The 14099-nt window shown below is 38.9% G+C and overlaps 1 protein-coding gene and 1 pseudogene across 1 annotated transcript in view; both read left to right on the forward strand.

Annotated features, from left to right (window-relative positions):
- LOC117991257 (solute carrier family 25 member 16-like) overlaps window positions 1-14099 on the forward strand; it is a 128347-nt gene that overhangs the window by 63005 nt on the left and 51243 nt on the right. The window lies entirely within an intron of this gene.
- LOC117991281 (serine/arginine repetitive matrix protein 1-like) overlaps window positions 1-14099 on the forward strand; it is a 31226-nt pseudogene that overhangs the window by 6050 nt on the left and 11077 nt on the right.

The raw sequence follows: 14099 nt of genomic DNA on the forward strand, positions 1-14099 counted from the left end.
GTGGATAAGCGCTTTGAAAATCTAAATCCACGCGAAATCGCGGATTGCAGTTAATAGTGTACCTATTAGGTATGCATAAAGATTATGTCATCGTGTGCTAAGTCTTTATAATCTTGACTATAGAATATGAGGTCAGCATCTAACATGCATCGCTATTTAAGAGGATTCGATCTTTTGTCAGCGAAAAAAGTGGCATTTCTGAACCTCGCATCGAGCTGGGCACAATCGTCATCATTACCTTTGATATAGATTTTTTAAAACCTTTATCAAGAGTTTATGGTATGGTAAAATAAGTTTTTCTTTTTCGAAAATTATGTATTATTTTGGCGTTAAAATTCACCACGGACGAGAAAGAATTAAGAATTAGTTTTAGCGATTGGCCATTTAACATTTCGAAAATTAGTTTTTCTAACAAAGTAAGAACCCAGTTTGGTGAACGCTGAGAACATCGTATTGATCATAGATAAAAGAAATAAGTTACTTATCTTACTTCTGTAATCTGTGGTATTGATGTTCTCAGATGTTGTGATGTAACGCAAGGGAACTGTAAATTTTTCATCATGCTAAGGTTATGTTATGAGTTAGGATTTAGGAGCGCCATCTTAATGTGTTTATATTATACCTACCTAGTACCTACCCAATAAACCCAACCTATATACCTATATAGCTACCCAACTAAACGTGCAGTATATTGAAACTTTGAAAGTAACAATTAAAAGCCTTGACTTATCGCTTTCATACCAGCAGCGTACAGAATCTTACGAGTAAATATTATCTGTAGTTAACATTTTTGTTAGTGACATAGGTAAGAAACTTAATCATTTTTTGACTTATTTTTTAAAAAAAATTTTGATTGTACACGTACCTACCTACAGTTGGTGTCACGACAATTTAATCAGATTTTGGCTTATTTTTTTTTTAATTTTTGATTGTACACGTACCTACAGTTGGTGTCTCGACAAAAACTGACCTGGAACCTGCGCAGTGGACGATTTATCTTACTTTTTGTAGTACGAGGTTGACAACAGGAGTGTCTATTGACGCACGGTTGGTTCTTCAGTAAATCTATCGCACATTCCAGTTTCATAATGCTGTATTGTCCTATAAAAATAAATGAACATGTAAAAAGCTACTCATACACTTTAATTCTGAAGACAGCTGCGCGATTGCGGGAGAATGATAGCTACAATGTCACGATCGCAATCACCTCTGATTAATTAACGCTCGCTCGCTATTGACTGCAATGCATTGTTGCAACAAGAATCGCACAAATTCAGCCAATTAGAACAATTGAGATTGTAATAATGATTGATGCAGGTTTTAGGCAATCGTCCTACCGATTGCGGTAGAATGACAGCTACAATGTCACGATCGCAATCACCTCTGATTGGAAGACGCTCGGTCACTATTGGCGACAATGCATTGTTGCAACAAGAATACCAGAAATTCAGCCAATCACAACAATTTGCGATTGTAACAAAGATTGATGCAGGTTTTTCGGAATCGACCTACAGAAATATCTTATCAAACACTGTTTTTTTTACATATGGAACTATAAATATACCTATCTATAGTTCTCATCTAAATCGGTCTAAATCATAGCGGGTTATTTACGAACTTTACTAGTCACTAAATTTATTAATGTATGATTTCCTCATTCATAGTGACATATTGAGTCAAAATAGTGAATCATTTGGACTGAGGATATAAAACGAGTAGTACACACGACACAGATAAGATAGTATATAAAAATGCATCCGATAATACTATTTATGTTAGCAAAATTATGTATTGAGTTAGATAAAATGTAGCTTATCGTTGTAGTAGGTTTTTATTTTTACCAACGATTCCGGTAGCTAAAGTTATATCTCATCATTCGTTTAGTAAGGCCGGCACGGCAACGCATTAGCGGTTCCTCTAATACTGCAAATATTCATAGGGGACTCGTCTGCTGGTTTGCTCGCTATTTTTATTTTTAAAAAAATCTGGCATAAGTAGGGTATAAGTAGGGTCTGGCATAAGTAGGGTATAAATAGGGTCTGGCATGGCATATATAGTGAAGTAAGTACTTATTTAAATTAATCATCATCATCAACCCATCGCCAGCTCACTATAGAGCACGGGTCTCCTCTCAGAGTGAGAAGGGTTTGGCCATAGTCTACCACGCTGGCCAAGTGCGGATTGGCAGATTTAAATTAATAAAGTTTTTTTTAAAGTTTTAAAGTTTTTTTTTTAAAGAATATAAGCCATGTTAAATGACTAATATCCCCCTTTCCTCTCCAACTAAGCGTCAAGCTTGTGCTACGAGTAGGTACGACAATAGTGCAAGGGGCGGGGTTTGAACCGTCGACCTTTCGGTTTTCAGTCCACTCCTTTACCAATTGAGCTATTGAGGCTCTAAATTAAATTAAATCTTAAAACAGAATATTAATTTGGAATCCACGGACTTCCTTGCCAAAGGAGCGCCGGACTATTTAGGCATGGCTCTCTTAACGATACGATAAAAAGGGCTCTTGTCCCCATAGACATTCCTGCGCTCATTGAGCCGGTAGGGATTAGTCGGGATGATGGCAAGAGACCCGATGGATTGACGCTGGTTCCCTGGGAACGGCTGCAGCAGAAATGGCTCAAACCGGTAAGCGGCGCAAGTATGCGTCTCTTATCGAGAGCAACATTTTTGTTCCGTTTGTCTTGGAGACCCTGGGGGCCATGGAGTCTTAGTGCTAAAACGAGATATTTTATCAAACAAATAAAAAAAAAGTAGTTACTTATTTTAAGAACATGGCTAGTGATTGCCATCTTGATTCGTAACAAACTGACCCAAATCAGATGCTTTGCCATGTGATATTAGCGTGTACTAATCTTCTTTATATATATAAAAGGAAAAGGTGACTGACTGACTGACTGAATGACTGACTGACTGATATATCAACGCACAGCTCAAACTACTGAACGGATCCGGCTGAAATTTGGCATGCAGATAGCTATTATCACGTAGGCATCCGCTAAGAAAGGATTTTTGAAAGTTCAACTCCTAAGGGGGTGAAATAGGGTTTTGAAATTTTGTAGTCCACGCGGACGAAGTCGCGAGCATAAGCTAGTTTCTCATATAACAACAACAACAAGCAGCGTACACCGTACAGGATAATCGTAACGAAAACAGGATGAGAATAGGTTTGTGTTTCACAAGAATACCTATTAGTAAATAGTGTTTGAACGAATGCAACAGCACATATGAAATAAGTGTTCACTATGATTGATAGTACATGTTGTACATCAATTTTTTATCCGGCTTGCATTACTACACGAATAAATCAAACTTACAAATAAACTATCTGATGCCCGCGACTTCGTCCGCGTGGATTTATATTTATAACATATTTCTTTTTATGCATCATAGTTTTTGAATTATCGTGCAAAATGTCGAAAAAATACGATTGTTATGTAGTACGGAACCCTCGCTGCGCGAGCCTGACTCGCACTTGCCCGGTTTTTACGGTTAATATACGTATTAGTAGACGGGAAAGTTGTTAATTTATGTAATCCGTAAAATTTGGTAGTAATAGGTGGTGATAGTGCCTAAGTGAAGTGAAGAAACACGAATAATTTACGTAAATTAAGTAACTTCACAGTGAATAAATCAGAAAGTGATATCCCCATTCCCCATGCAAGGTAAAAATGACAGACTGCAGACATCATAGCCTCATCTGGTGACAGAAGGGCTGGCTCATTTTTTGCGCAACGGATCAGCCTGGCTGTCCAGCGCGGAAATGCAGCCAGTATTCTCGGCACCATTCCACGCGGGCATGATTTATATAGTAATTAGATAAGGCTAGCTTTAAGTTTTATTGTAATATGGTAAAAAAAAAAAAACTTTTGAACTTACCTGACGCGCACCATATTATAGACGCTTCTGCGTGGAGGAAAAAATAAGGAAACACACTACTTATGTATAGAAAATTTTAACTCTCACCCATGTGAAAACTATAACATCATCACACAGATAACTAGGTACATAACATGATCAGACGATCATAGATAGGTATAATACTTATCTCCTCCTATATCAATGCAGACGAATCACGAACATAATAGGCACTCTCGCTACAGATTATTATCCATTATAAGACTATTAACTGGTAATTGACCGACTAGGAAATTAAGAACTAGTGTCAAGCGAGAATACTAAAGCGAAAATTTGCGTACACATAAAATACTTGCACAATCTTTTTGAACGGATCAGATGTCCCCTGTATGGGTACAGGCACTTGAAAGCGCAAACTAGGTTACCAGTTTTAAAGTGGAGAGCGCATCATTATTTTTTCCTACGTTTTGTATCCTTTTGCACGAGATTTAAAAAAATATGCGGATGAATAGCTACTATTACGGCATGATATTAATCATTGGTGAAGAAAAATAAATTTACTCGCACTTGCTCGTAAACGGCTACTTTGCAAGAAATGATTGTTTTTACATCAACGCGCACTGATGCTTCCCTACTCACCTGCTGCGTGGTGATAAGCTCATGCTCTTTAGCCACTTCTATATGATTTTAAATTCTGTGACGCACTCCTAGAAGAATAAAATTATGACTGTCTGGCTCATACGTCCTTATTAACTGCTACACTAGAATGTACTCGGCATTGTACTGGAACGCTAAATTACTGAAGATGTACGACAGTGCATCCCGGCGGGGTCGTGGGTAATGCCTTAGAATACTCGTAAGGCTAGGGGTCATAGAATATACTTAATGACTTAAGGCTAGGGTTATCTAGCGAAATTATACAATTGGAAAACCGCGCTATTTTTCGTTGGCATCTTGTGGCATACACCTCTCACTCAATATTCATTGTAGCAAAATTCCACATAATATGGATTTTCACGCTTCTGTTAGTTGTACACTGTACAAAAATTTCGACTCATTATTGGGGAAAAATAAGCCAAATGTACTGCCATTTTTCGTTTTTCAGAATTCCGCCCACGGAATTTCTCGGCGTCGATAAAACGCCGCATATTATATATATATAGCCTGTGCTCCTCTAACATTTTACTGTCACACAGAAAAGCGGAAACGCTTTTTTCCGCGCACTTAGATAAAGGGCACATTTTAAAAGCCTATCCTGCTCATCTTTTAAATTACAAGATTACCTACTGTGAATCATCTTACCGCCGTACTAAGAGTCGCTTAATCGTTATTTAAGTTTACTTAAAACGAGACGAGCTATATCTCTCACATAAGTAAATCTGTCTCGTTTTAACTCACATTAGCGACTCTGAGTACCGCGGTTAGTCTTTGTAAATAAATAAAAGGAAAAGCTGATTGACTGATCTATCAACGAACAGCTCAAACTACTGGACGGATCGGGCTGAAAGGCATGCAGATAGCTATTATGACGTAGACAGCCGCTAAGAAAGGATTTTTGAAAATCCAACTCTTTAGGGCGTAAAATACGGGTTTGAAATTTGTGTAGTCCTCGCGGATAAAATAGTTCTTTATTAAATTTGGTGCTCAATACTATAGGAACTTGTTCAGTAACTAAGTAGTAAAGAGGGAAACATTGATAAGTATAATTGGTTGTAAATTTTTACTTCCACGTTCAATGAAAATTTCACGCACGCTGAGCATCGTGGCTGGAGACGACTAATTTGTTAAATTGCTAGGAACTAGTGACGGAAAACGGCCAGCTGGGGAAATCGTCAAGCGTTGGTTATTGAATTTGTTCACCGCAGGAAGTTGCTCGACTTATCGATGTAACGATCTATCTCTTGGCTCATTTGTATATTGCTACGGACAGCGATATGAATGATCCACTGGATGGGCGCTTCATATTAGTAACAACTAACAACTAGTGATGTAGCGAATGTTGGATTTCTCAAATTCGTGGCTGGAGACGACTAATTTGTTAAATCGCTAGGAACTAATGGCGGAAAACGGCCAACTGGGGAAATCGTCAACGATCTATCTCTTGGCTCATTTGTATATTGCTACGGACAGCGATATAAATGTTCCACTAGATGGGGCGCTTCATAGCTTAATACTCTATCCGCGTAAAGAAGTTAGTACATAATTTTAAATACATATAAAAATTGCGTAACCGGCAGGAATCGAACCTGCATCTTCTGGGTTCGCGCCCGATGCCTTGACCACTCGGCCACGGTCTCGCTTACTGCCAGTGACAAAATTGGTGATATGTATGTTAACTCAGTACTGAAGCGACTGTTTAATGCCATCTAGTAGCGACACTTTGCAAAGTGAACCCAGAAGATGCAGGTTCGATTCCTGCCGGTTACGCAATTTTTGATATGTATTTAAAATTATTTAGTAATTTCCTTGAAGTGTAGGTAAACACTAAAAAATTATAAAAAATGAAGTTAGCACATATAGCGCGCTCTCTGTAACATAATCCCCTACAAATTGATAGAGATAAAAATCTCAATGGGCGTTAACCATTTGGGCTCCCAACCAATCACAAACATGTTTTTCATTCAAAAAACATTCGAAATTCAATTAGAAAACGTAGTTTCATTCGTCATTGTCACAGTTCACGATAAGGGAACTTGTAGCAAAACGTCGAGGCTTCGACGTCACTGGCAGGGTACACTAGGTAGCCTATGAATCGCCTATTTTTTGTTGATTTCACGTCACCCATAGACTAATATTTGACATATCGTTTATTCAGGATCAAACCAAGAGTTCTCTCACTCTAATTCACTCCGTCATAGTTCCCCATCTAGTGGAACATTCATATCGCTGGCTACGGAAGTGTTAAGGTTTTCGTGTTCAATTTTGCTGACACGAAGAGTAGGCACGTGGGAGTTTTAATAATCCATACTAATATTATAAATGCAAAAATGTGTCTGTCTGTGTTAGCTTTTCACGGTCTATCTACATAACCGATGTCGACGTAATTTAGTACCTACAATGTTTTCTTTTTAATTTATAGACTAGCGCGCGCTTGGCTACACAGTACACACACATGTCATAGATAAACAAAAAGAGAAGCAATGCAAGCTATCTCTGAACCAAAAGCTGTTAATACACACATGGACAAACAGACACACTGTCGCATTTTAATGTTAGTATGGACACTTTTCTCTCAAATGTTCATAAACATCTGACCTTGGATGTCCTTGTACCTACCTACCACGTTAAAATTTGAAGGTTGTCGGACGAAATATTGCGGTTACACACGTTCGTTGCGAAGTTGTTAGGTAAAATGGGCCAGACGGGACATCCTATCTACATGTACATTGTACAGCTACACACGGTATATGGCCGATTCCGTATATCTAATCTGACAGCAAATACGGGTGCCTTATTATTGACCCCGATATGATGCGAAATCTGCTGTACAACACCACTTTAACTAGACTAAATTGAAGGAAAGGTACTTAACGTATGTTATCAATTATTATTAGTTTAGTGCCACTCTCTTTTTCTTCTTCTCTCTTCTTCACTTTGTTGTCTGTCTGTCGGTCTGTCAAGAAACCTAAAGGGTACTTCCCGTTGACCTAGAATCATGAAATTTGGTAGATAGGTAGGTCTTATAGCAGACATTAGGGGAAAAAACTGAACACCGTAAATTTGTGGTTACATCACACAAAAAATAATAATTTGTGGTCATGAACTAAAAATTAGTATTTTCAATAGAATAAGATAACTATATCGACAGATTTTTATTTATTTTTATGCATCATAGTTTTTGAATTACTATCGTGCAAAATGTTGAAAAATACGACATGTACGGAACCCTCGTTACGCGAGCCTGACTCGCACTTGGCTGGTTTTTTTTTAAATCTTATGGAACTTTTCTCCGACACGGACACGCCGTTTATTTCTTATAGCCTTATAAAATTGCTTTTGCCTAGAAGTTACGTAATGGGACGTCAACTTATTAGAATGCAGTCTTCGAAGCATTCCAAAAGAAAATTGTTTCTATTGCATAATACTTTTTGGTCATGCCGGAAGCGCTATGCAGTAGATGTGAATTAGCATATAATATTATGATAGGACTCGTAATCATAAACACATATCCGCTAATTGCTTTAAACATATATTATATATGCGACTAGCTGATCCGCCCCGGCTTCGATCGAGTGGATTTTTTTTTGAAAAATTCGGTGAGTGGAGTTTCCAAAATTCTGAAACACCTCTCTTTATTTTAAACGGAAACCCAACTTGAAAATACCAACTTTCATGCGAACTTTCTTCCCCTGTTTAATCCAGGGGGTTTCCAAAAATGTTTTCTTATTCATTGACTGCGTAATATCAAAAACCTACATACTTCAAAATTTTAAGTTACTACCCCCAGCGGCTGGGCGTTGATAGAGCGTCAGTTAAGACAAGACTATGTTAGGGTTCGTATCCAAACGGTGCCAACTGGACCCTATTACTAAGACTCCGCTGTCCGTCCGTCCGTCCGTCCGTCCGTCCGTCCTTCCGTCTGTCTACCGTACCGTACCATCCGTCCGTGTGTACCGTAATAGGTAGAGAGCTGAAATTTTCACGAAATGTGTATTTCTATTGCCGCTTAAACAACAAATACTAAAAATTTCAAAATTGCCGCAACGAACAATAAGAAAAAGTGTTATTTGTTGTAAGATGGTACGGAACCCTTCCTGTACGAGACCGACTCGCACTTGACCGATTTTTATTTATATAATATGTACAGTTTTATTATATATATTGGTTTCGCTATATGTACAGTTTACGATCGGTAAATGTTAGCGAGTCTAGTCTAGCAGCGAGAGTGTCAAGAATGCCATTCGTAATAGCGCTTTTTGCTTTTGCTCAACTGTCCACATTACATTGTGTTTCCAACCGGGAGTTCAGTGTACGCTAATGTTCAAATAAGTGTTGTGTAATTGACATACCTACTTTATTATATCAACAAAAGATTCCCGTATCTAAAGCGGCTAAACTGATAAAAGTATAATAAAAATCTATTAACGTTCTTTTATCCGATTGTCGTTATGGTGTCATTTAATTAGCGGCCGCGGCAGGGCATTGATTTTAAAACTTTTACTTTATAACCTTTCTTTTAATGGTGGGGATTGCGTTATAGAGAGAACTTACATGATAAATCTCGAGGTTTGAGTTGTATATTGATATACCTGGCTGTTAGTTCTTCCATCTATCCTTAACACAGTCGTTGCGCTCTTAGTAGAGCAGTTGAGGTCGCCACTGTAGTGCTGTGGCATGCAACTATGCATCTCCATTTCTCTCTGATGGATGCCTTGTTTCTGCACTCATGTAAGGGGAAGTCCATCATAGCCCTCACTTGGTGTGTCCATCTCATGGGCCCTCTGTACTCTGGTGCCCTCTATTCTTCTTTGAAGTATTAGCTGTTCAATCTAAATATATAAAAGGAAATATGACTGACTGACTGACTTTTTTTTTATTCATTATAATAATTATGCGGCCTAGATGGGACGCGTTTACTTAGAAGTTTCGACTGGCTGATCTATCTTGGTCTCCTCTACTCTCCAGGTCTTCAAATATACCCATGGAAAAAATCACGTCAATCCGTTGCTCCGTTGCGACGTGATTGAAAGACAAACCAACAAACCAATAAACCAACAAACAAATACACTTTCGCATTTATAATAATACGGGTAGTGATGAAAAGAAAGTTCTAAAAAACAAAGTCTTTGTTAATAATGTTTCAATGTTTGTTTCCAGTGATGCACACGAGGTAGCCGGTGGCGACAGCGCGCAGCCATGCCGCTGCCGAAGCGCTGCGTGGAGCCGGTGCACGTGTCCCGCGGCACGGTGCCCGAGCGCCTCGCCGTGCCCTCCGAGCTCGAGGCCGTCACCAACGGCACCCTCGCCAACACTGTCAGGTAATGTCCACCTATTAGCCTGCTTGCATCCACTGCTGGACAGTACACTCTTAATAGATAAACTACTCAGATTACCGAGAGGTTACTCATTTACCCTCTCCCCGCCACTAGTCACTCCATCCACGAGAGGCGAGTCACTCCAGCGCACAGCCATGCACACCTGAAACGCTGCGTGAAGCCAGTGCACGTCTCTTATTCCATCTATTTGTCTGCTTGCGCCTTCTGCTGGGCAGAGGCCTTCGTGAAAGCGCGCCACGTCTACGGTTTGAAACTATTCTGGCTAACGTCGACTAAATACGTGAGTAAAGCCGGTTTGTCATACCTGTAACATTACGTATTTATCATTACAGACAGTTGTCGTCCTTGTCTAAGCATGCGGAGGACATGTTCGGCGAGCTGACGCGCGAGGCGACGGGTCTGGCGGAGCGCACCAACGTGCTGCAGGCCCGTATAGACAGGCTCGCCATCAAGGTCACGCAGCTAGACTCGGGCGTTGAGGAGGGTAACTATACTCTTGTGTTACTGACCTTTCCAACTCATGGCCTACCTATCTCTTTGTTAAGGATCATTAAATGTAATAAATATTTCATTTAACATCTTTAATTTCTCGTTCCAGTGTCGCTCCAAGACATACAAATGCGCAAAGCGTTCCGCTCAGCGCGCACGTTCCAACAACAACTGTTCTCGCGAACCACAATGCCGTCGGCCATGCTGGCCACGTACGCGCGCTGCGACCGCCCGCCGCCGCTCGAGAAGCTCAACGAGTACCGGGACGACGGGCGCGACGCGAGGAAGTTCTACACCGACCCGGACTACTTCTTCGAGCTGTGGCGCAGGGAGATGCTGCAGGATACGGAGAGGATCCAGCACGATCGGGGGAAGAAGGTAAAGTGGTGTCTTATTAATAATTAAAACGATGGCAAAGCTGAGTTACCTCCACGACCTACGTAGACTACATCTTCAGTCGATATAAAACAATTTACACAAAACAGTTAAAGAAATATATTATATTTCTCAAATATATCAAAAATCTTAACTAACAATCACTTATCACAAAAATACCATAAACTTTGGCATCGACGGACTTCACACACCTTTGAAAACATTATGGATAACTCTCAGACATGCAGGTTTCCTCACGATGTTCGACTGATAAATAAGGTCTTTTAATTATTATTAAATCCATCAAAGTCTTTCTAGTAGTATTAATTAGTTGACTCACTATACGTCGATATAATCCTACTATCCACTTGCAGGTCCGTCAACCTCGTAGCAACAACACGGAGGGGCGCGGCACGAGACGCGTGCGCGTGCCGCACTCCACCCGCGACCGGCAGAAGGCGGAGGTGGTGACGCGCGGGGAACACATCATGGCGCCCAACCAGCTGCGCCGGTACAACATCGCCGAGCAGTACCGCCCCGACCCGCTCTATCAGAGTAAGTCTCTTAGCGCCGGTTGTTTTAAACCATTGGTCTTCGTAACCTACGTTCCATAAATTTTACAGACGTACCTATACGAACTTTAACATCGGTGTTGCTCATTGTACAAAAAACCTGTTCGTCATTGTTATTCTGGTTGCCTGTAAGCGAAACTAACCCCAAAAAAACTTAATTCTCCGTATCCTTTTTTTTATTTCATTTTATATTAAATTATATAGTTATAAATATTGCAACTTCATTTTAAACCTGGAATCTATCAACAAATTCATCTTCTTGAAATAAATAGTAATTATAAATTCCCATTTTAAACACTTTTTCTTTCTTACAAATTCTCTTTTATCTTCAAAAAAAACTACCATTAAAAGCATTGAATAAAATTGATTCCATTATAATTTGTAAATAGCATATTCCGTTTGTAGGAAGTATGAAGTTACGAACTGATTTGACGATCACCAATGGCGCCAGCACTGGTTAACGTACTTAAACGTAATTTTTTAACGAACGTAGCGCTAACAGATGCTGAATCAACGCTTTTTTTTACTTACGTTCGTTAGCGCCATATTTAAAGGTTACGTGTCCGTCAAAACTTGTTGAAACAACCGACCCTTAGGGCCGGTTGTTTCAAACCATTGGTCTTCGTAAGATACGTTCGTTAAAATTTAACAGACGTAGACGAACTTTAACATCTGTTAATTTACGTGCGTTGCTTCATTGTACAAAAAACTGTTTGTCATTGTTATTTTGGTTGCGAAACTAACCCTAAAAATTAACTTACTTCTCCGTATCCTTTTTTTATTTTATTTTAAGTATATTAAATTATATACATAGTTATTAATATTGCTACTTCGCATTTTAAATACTTTTTCTTTCTTACAAATTCTCTTTCATCTTCAAAAAAACTACCATTAAAAGCTTTGAATTAAATTGATTCCATTATAATTTGGAAATAAAATATTCCGTTTGTAAGAAGTATGAAGTTACGAACTGATTTGACGATCACCAATGGCGCCAGCACTGGTTAACGTAAACGTAACTTTTTAACGAACGTTAGCGCTAATAGATGCTGAATCAACGCTTTTTCTTTACTTACGTTCGTTAGCGCCATATTTAAAGGTTACGTGTCCGTCAAAGTTTGTTGAAACAACCGGCCCTTAGTCTGCTTTTCCACCAGAGATGTGCTAAGTAGCTATGCTCTGAGGTGCTCAAAGCTAAGCTACGAAACTATGTGACCGTTTCCATGCTAAGCGGTGTAACGGAGCGTCTAAACCCGAGATCTTGAGAGAGGTAGAGAAGTTCTATGGATAGTTATACATACCACCACACAAAAGCCTGTTGAAGATTTGACTAGAGACCCTAGAGTCAAATTGACCCGACACTATACCGAAGATTCCCGAACATCAGCCTATACGAGATAGTATGGCTCTCAAACAACTCAAGAATAACAAGGCACCAGCTGGTGTACTATATATCATATTATTGATGATGTACTATAGTAGAATTGCATTTTAAAAAAATATCCTAGATCTTTTGGGGTAACTTCATGCGTAAATAAACTTAAAAAAAAACTAGAAAATTGAAAAATCGGTCAAGTGCGACTCGCACACGACACACTGTTGGCGCCCTTCGGGTACGGAACCCTAAAAATTAACAAAAAAAGGGTTTACGATTTTAATATCAGTCGCAAATGGAGTAAAAGATCTGCACAGTTTGTCAATTTACATGGCCAATTTTTTTACATATACTTAAACTAGATGGCGCTACAACGGATAAAATTCACGCTATCGTTCTGCACATGTCACAGCTGTATAAAAACTAAAGATCCGCGCATCTACAAACGATGCCGTTTTTACGGTCTCGGGTTCGATTTTCGGTATTTTTGCAGTGTTATTTACGAAAGTATTAAAACACATATTATTATTTATTTACATGGTCAAATTAAACCGCATTCAAATCAAATTTCAAATCGGTCAAGCTCGAAGTGAGATACTGTAGGTAGTCTGTACCTATTTTAAAGTCTGTGTTAGTGGGGATAATTACTTTAATCTAATAAATAATACTTTAAGTTTTATTCTAATACTTCGAAGGGCTGATACTATTAGGCCTTCGAAGTTCAAGTTATAGTATGTGATCAATATGCGAGACTACCATCGACCTGTCGCGTACTATTGGCGCAAAATATAAATATCAACAAAACAGAGACTTGGGCATGTGCATTTGGAACTCCAAAAACTAATTCATATTAATTATTATAATATATAATTTAAAGCCATATCCGCGATTTCGGGCCGCGTGGACTTAAGGGGACTCAGTTCGGTGCTTTCTTAATACAGACGTAGGAGGGAAATTACAACAATATTCGATATTGTACGCACAAAACTAAGAATTATATCGATTTATCTCGTCATTATCTAGGTTTATTGATATATAAAACATTGAAAAAAATATTGATTTAAAAGTTACGAGATTCAAAAGATTCCTATTTTAACACTAAATTAATGACAACTTTGGGTGTAAATAAATAAGATTAGAGATATGAAAATTCGAAAACAATTTATCATTAGACGTAGTTTATTTATTCATTAGTTGAAATAACTTTACTTTGCAAACATAAATTCAGCAGTTTTTCCTCAAAAATACTTTTCCTAAACCCTTTTCGCGCGCTTGATTTCGGTGAAAATCATCGTGCCTCTCAACTTTCTCATACAATGTCAAGTGAAAAGCAAACATGTTACCCACGTGCGCTGCCAATTTCGGTCGAGCGTCCTGCGTCACCTTAAGGGTTTAATTTTCAAAAATCCTTTCTTAGTGGATGCTTA

This window comes from Maniola hyperantus, chromosome 19 (genome assembly GCF_902806685.2).
Source record: "Maniola hyperantus chromosome 19, iAphHyp1.2, whole genome shotgun sequence".
Lineage (NCBI taxonomy): Eukaryota > Metazoa > Arthropoda > Insecta > Lepidoptera > Nymphalidae > Maniola > Maniola hyperantus.